Consider the following 6,512-nt stretch of genomic DNA (forward strand, 5'->3'; position numbering starts at 1 on the left):
AAATCACATTTTGTGCTCCTGAAGAAAATAAATGTACAGGGGATAAAGTTTAGGAAATGCATGTGCTTTAATCATTGTATGGCAGAATTAACATACTCATTCATGTTTACAATGGATTGTGAGTGAAATTACTGGGGAGAAGTGAACTTTAAAAATATGGTTATAATTATTCATTGTGAACAATATGCATTCTTAATAAATGAGTTGAGGTATACAGAATGCTGACAATAGACAATTTCCTATACCTCATATATTATCTTTTCCATTACAGAACTCCAAACTCATCACTATCCTCTATCTAGAAGCAGAAGTGGGATGAGGATTAGATGGATTTTCAAAATAGCAGTACTTAAAAAAAATTACAAGATACATAGGGGACAGGAAACTTGATTTCTGAGAATAGAATAGGGCTTTCTGCAAATGGAGAAAGGAGTTAAAGAAAATTAACATCTAGCCTTCAGTTGAAAGTGATTGATCTCTAATATAGTGAAATGCTAAAAGACAAATATCAACATTAAAATCTAACTGGATTCTGCAAGTGCCTTTCCAAGTGATAAATATGCTCCATTAAAATTGCAGGCTAAGGAACTCATATCAGTATTTGACGGTATCTGTCTTTGTAAAAGAACTTTTCAAATCTCATAAATCAGCATTAACAGATGACCATTTACAATCAATTTTGATGAGTGGAAACAGTAATCTAGAGCCCTATGTAACCGGAATGTTACCACAAAAACAGGACTCTCTTTCCTCACTAGCAGATCAGAATTACCAACAAAATGTACTAAATAATTTTTACTGTGTTTTGAATTTTTTCAGTAAAAATTGTAGACATTTGTTTTCTATTTTTATAAATGACTACTTAATATTCTTATATCTTGCTTGCAAAATGTAAATTAAATACTATATTGTCATTTATAGAAAATGTTGCCAACTCGTGTTTTGGAAAACTATGTAGAAAAAATTTCCTTTAATTTTGGAATCCCAATTTTTTATTTCCTTTTCTAAGATGTTAATCTAATAGTATTTATTCTGTGCTTTCAAAAATAATCTATGCTTATTTCTTGATTCACATTTGCATGTATTAGTGGTTCAGTCATGTCCAGCTATTTGTGAACCCATGGACTGTAGCCTGCCAGGATCCTCTGTCCACTGAATTCTCCAGGCAAGAATACTGGAGTAGGCAGCCATTTCCTTCTCCAGGAGATCTTCCTGACCCAGTGATTGAACATGAGTCTCTTGCATTGCAGGCAGATTCTTTACTGTCTGAGACACCAGGGAAACCTTACTCACCGTTTATGCTTTATAATTTTTAATTTGTAAATTTTATTCAAAGAGTCTTTATTTAATAGTTGTCTAAATTATGCCTAGTCTTTGCTAATGTAAAAATTAGGCAGTGAATAATTTAGAATGAAAATTCACCTAAATTCAAGGGAATTCTTGGCTATTAAAGAGAAAAATGAAAACTCATTGATCTCAAAAATCTCATCATACAGAAGGCTAATAAGTCTGCAGTAAGCAGTTCACATGGGTAGGACTCTGTTTTGTTCACTAAAATATCTTGCTGGCTTGTAACAGTATGTGGTATCTCATAAGTACACAACATCTATTTGTGGAATGGACAAACAAATGAACTGTAGGGATGGAAAACTTGTTCCTTCTTCCCTAATGGATTCTTTGACTGGTCTAGCAAATAAACTGACATAAGACAGGTGAACAGGAGGGAAACAAATTTTGCATGTATAGGAGCCTCAGAAAAATATGAAACTCAAAGGCAGTTAACCAATTGAGGCTTCTATGCTATCTTGAGATTAAGAATAGGATAGAGAAAGTCTTTTCTCCACTGGATATCTTTCCCCCTTTGTTATAAATTAATTGATCATAATTGTGTAGGTTTATTACTGGGTTCTAAATTCTGTTCCATTGATTTATATTTCTGTTTTTGTACCAGTATTATAGTATTTTGGTTATTATAGCTTTGTAGTATAGTTTGAAGACAAGAAGCATGACTCCTCCAGCTCTGTTCTTCTTTCTCAAGATTGTTTTAGCTATTTAGGGTCTTTTGTGTTTCCACACAAATTTTAAAGTTATTTGTTCTAGTTCTTTGAAAAATACCTTTAGTATTTTGATAGAGATTACCTTGAATCTGTGGCTTGCCTTGAGTGGTATGATTAACAATATTGACTCTTTCAATCGAAGAGTATGGTACATCTTTTCATCTCTTTGTATTATTTTCAGTTTCTTTTGTTCATGTCTTATAGTTTTCCAAGTATAGGTCTTTTATCTCCTTGCTGCTGCTAAGTCACTTCAGTCGTGTCCGACTCTGTGTGACCCCATAGGCGGAAGCCCACCAGGCTCCCCCGTCCCTGGGATTCTCCAGGCAAGAACACTGGAGTGGATTGCCATTTCCTTCTCCAATGTGTGAAAGTGAAAAGTGAAAGTGAAGTCGCTCAGTCGTGTCCGACCCTTAGCGACCCCACGGACTGCAGCCTACCAGGCTCCTCCATCCATGGGATTTTCTAGGCAATAGTACTGGAGTGGCTTGCCATTGCCTTCTCCGTTTATCTCCTTAGATAGGTCTATTCCTAGGTACTTTATCCTTTTGATGTGACGGTAAATGGTATTGTTTCCTTAATTTTTCTTTCTTATAGTTTGTTATTGAAGTGAAGTGAAGTGAAGTCGCTCAGTCGTGTCTGACTCTTTGCGACCCCATGGACTGTAGCCTACCAGGCTTCTCCGTCCATGGGATTCTCCAGGCAAGAATACTGGAGTGGGTTACCATTTCCTTCTCCAGGGGATCTTCCCGACCCAGGGATCGAAACCGGGTCTCCCGCACTAGAGGCAGACGCTTTAACCTCTGAGCCAAATAGTTTCTTATTAGTATACATAAATGCAACAGCTTCTCTTTAATAAGTGGTGATGGGAAAATTGGATAGCTATGTGTAAAAGAATTAAATTAGAACATTCTCTAACATCATATACAAAAATAAACTCAAAATTCATTAAAGATCTAACTGTAAGACCAGAAATAATGAAACTCCTAGAGGAAAACATAGGCAGAACACTCTTTGACATAAATTGTAGCGATATTTTCTTTGATCTGTCTCCTAAAGCAAAAGAAATAAGAGCATTACAAATAAAAAAATGGGACCTAACTAGACTTAAAAGCTTTTGTAAAGAAAAGGAAACCATTGACAAAATTAAAAGACAATCTACTGAATGGGGAAAATATTTCATATGACCTATAAGGGATTAACATCCAAAATATATAAACGTGTCATACAACTCAACGTCCCCTTTCCAAAAAAAGCAATTGAAAAAGGTAACAAGACCTGAATAGACATTTTTTCAAAAAGGAAATGAAGATGGCCAAAAGACACATTAAACAATGCTCAACATTGTGAATCATTCAGTTCAGTTCAGTTCAGTCGCTCAGTCGTGCCCGACTCTTTGGCCTCCCTGTCCATCACCAACTCCCGGAGTTCACTCAAACTCATGTCCACAGAGTTGGTAATGCCATCCAGCCATCTCATTCTCCGTCGTCCCCTTCTCCTCCCGCCCCCAACCTTTCCCAGCATCAGAGTCTTTTCCAGTGAGTCAACTCGTCGCATGAGGTGGCCAAAGTATTGCAGTTTCAGCTTTAGCATCAGTCCTTTCAATGAATACTCAGGATTGATCTCCTTTAGAATGGACTAGTTGGATCTCCTTGCAGTCCGAGGGACTCTCAAGAGTCTTCTCCAACACCACAGTTCAAAAGCATCAATTCTTCGGCGATCAGCTTTCTTCACAGTCATTCAGTTCAGTTCAGTTCAGTCGCTCAGTCGTGTCCGACTCTCCGTGACCCCATAAATCACAGCACGCCAGGCCTCCCTATCCATCACCAACTCCCGGAGTTCACTCAAACTCATGTCCACAGAGTCGGTGATGCCATCCAGCCATCTCATTCTCTGTCGTCCCCTTCTCCTCCTGCCCCCAACCTTTCCTAGCATCATCAAAATCACAATGAGATATCACTCTAAACTATCAGAATAGCTATCATCAAAAGGACATAAATAGCAGATATTGGTGAGTATATGAAGAAAAGGGAACCCTTGTACGTAGTGTGTGGAGATGTAAATTGGTTCAGTCACTATGGAAAACTTGTAAAGGAGCTCTATTGTGTTGGCTTAAAGAAAATTTAATTTTAATTCCCACATAAACGTTCAAAAAAAAAAGCGAACACAAATGAATTTCAGGTTCATGTGATCAGAGAAAGATTCAATATTGTATGAAAACAGGTATTAGAGTTAGTTTAAGTTTATTGGTTTGATTAACACAGACCTATCTGTATAGTCATCAATATTAAGTATAATAATTTTATTATACCTAGACTTACTGTAAGTCAGTGAGATCTTATTATTTCTATTATAAAAGTTTGCCAGCAGGAAAAATAACTTGGTTTGATGAAACCATTAAGTAAATTAAATGTAAATGAAATAACGAGTTTTTAGGTAAACCTTTTAAGAATAATTATGTTTTAGGGAGGACTGATGCTAAAGCTGAAACTGCAATACTTTGGCTACCTCATGCGACGAGTTGACTCACTGGAAAAGACTCTGATGATGGGAAAGGTTGGGGGCGGGAGGAGAAGGGGACGACCGAGAATGAGATGGCTGGATGGCATCACCGACTCTGTGGACATGAATTTGAGTGAACTCCGGGAGTTGGTGATGGATAGGGAGGCCTGGCGTGCTGTGATTCATGGGGTCGCGGAGAGTCGGACACGACTGAGCGACTGAACTGAAATGAACTGAACCTAAAAATAGTTTCTCCAGATTTTTGGTAACCTGCAACATTAGAGTTTTTCTAAGTTAAATAATATTAATTCATTGAATAACATTTATCATTTCCAAGCAAGATAAAGCACTGAAATACTAATCACTAAACAAGTCTTAAGTTTACCTTCCTTTGTTTTCTTATTAGAGAAAAACTAAAGATGTTTAAGTTGGTTGGACACACATCTTGTACTACATTGAAGAAAAAGTTATACTATGAGAAAATGAATGTTTCTAGAGATTACAGAATATATTCATAAGTTTGTCAATTGGGAAATACTGATATGACAAACATTTCACAGTTACTTGCTTCTTGGTTTTTGCTAAAGTTTAAGGTTTTAAGGTTAAAGATTGAAATATATATAGGTATATGTCATTAAAGTCATAAAGAAATAATAAAAATATTTCAGTATGCAAATAAAATAGGATGTGTGCTTTCAGTAGAACAAGGTACAAGAAGTGGAAATGTATTTTAAGGGAAGAAAAAGTAATTTTATCCCAAATTTGGCTGTTTCTCAATGTTAAAAAAATAAGGGAAATTTAATATGAATACAGGAAGTTTTGGAAAATTTTTGGAAAAAGAACCCTGAGGAAGAAATTTAGTGTATGATAAGGACTGCGTTGGCAACCCACTCCAGTATTCTTACCTGGAGAATCCCCATGGACAGAGGAACCTGGCAGGCTATAGTTCATGGGGTTGCAGAGTCGGACACGACTGAACGATTAAGCACAAGGACTGGTTAAAATTAGGTTGAATTTAACTGCGTAAATGACTTTTGTTATTAAAAATAATTTGGAGCAAAATCAGAATTTGATTTTCTGTCTCTGTTAAGAGAACGAAGTTTTCTTGGAATGTTGATCTGCTTTAGATTTTAAGTTTCTTTACCTTTAAGTATTCTGTTGTAACTTTCTGCATTTGCCTTTAAAATTTTTATTGTTATTTTGATTAAGGGAATAAGTGCTGTTTCACAATAGCCTATGATCCTTCCTGACCAAGTGTTTTAAAATCTCTTGAAGACTGTTTTGCATACTTCTTACAAACTTTTCAAAGGTCAGATTTTAATTAAATTTCTTTTGATATTTAATTAACTTTGGAATGCTTTGGAGTGGTTCTCAAAAATATAAAAATATATTAAATTAATAGGGTTACTTGGCATGTTAAATTGCATGGAAACACTGTTAAATGAGTGGTGCTAGTTCCAGAAAAACATCTATTTCTGCTTTATTGACTATCCTAAAGCTTTTGACTGTGTGGATCACAATAAACTGTGGAAAATTCTTCAAGAGATGGGAATACCAGACCATCTGACCTGCCTCTTGAGAAACCTGTATGCAGGTCAGGAAGCAACAGTTAGAACTGGACATGGAACAACAGACTGGTTCCAAATAGGAAAAAGAGTACGTCAAGGCTGTATGTTGTCATCCTATTTTTTTTAACTTATATACAGAGTACATCATGAGAAACACTGGGCTGGAAGAAGCACAAGCTGGAATCAAAATTGCCAGGAGAAATAACCTTAGATATGCAGATGACACCACCCTTATGGCAGAAAGTGAAGAGGAACTCAAAAGCCTCTTGATGAAAGTGAAAGTGGAGAGTGAAAAGGTTGGCTTGAAGCTCAACATTCAGAAAACAAAGATCATGGCATCTGGTCCCATCACTTCATGGGAAATAGATAGGGAAACAGTGGAAACAGT

Source organism: Moschus berezovskii, chromosome 14, assembly GCF_049115385.1.
Source record: "Moschus berezovskii isolate FMDL1 chromosome 14, NW_MosBer_1.0, whole genome shotgun sequence".
NCBI classification, from domain to species: Eukaryota; Metazoa; Chordata; class Mammalia; order Artiodactyla; family Moschidae; genus Moschus; species Moschus berezovskii.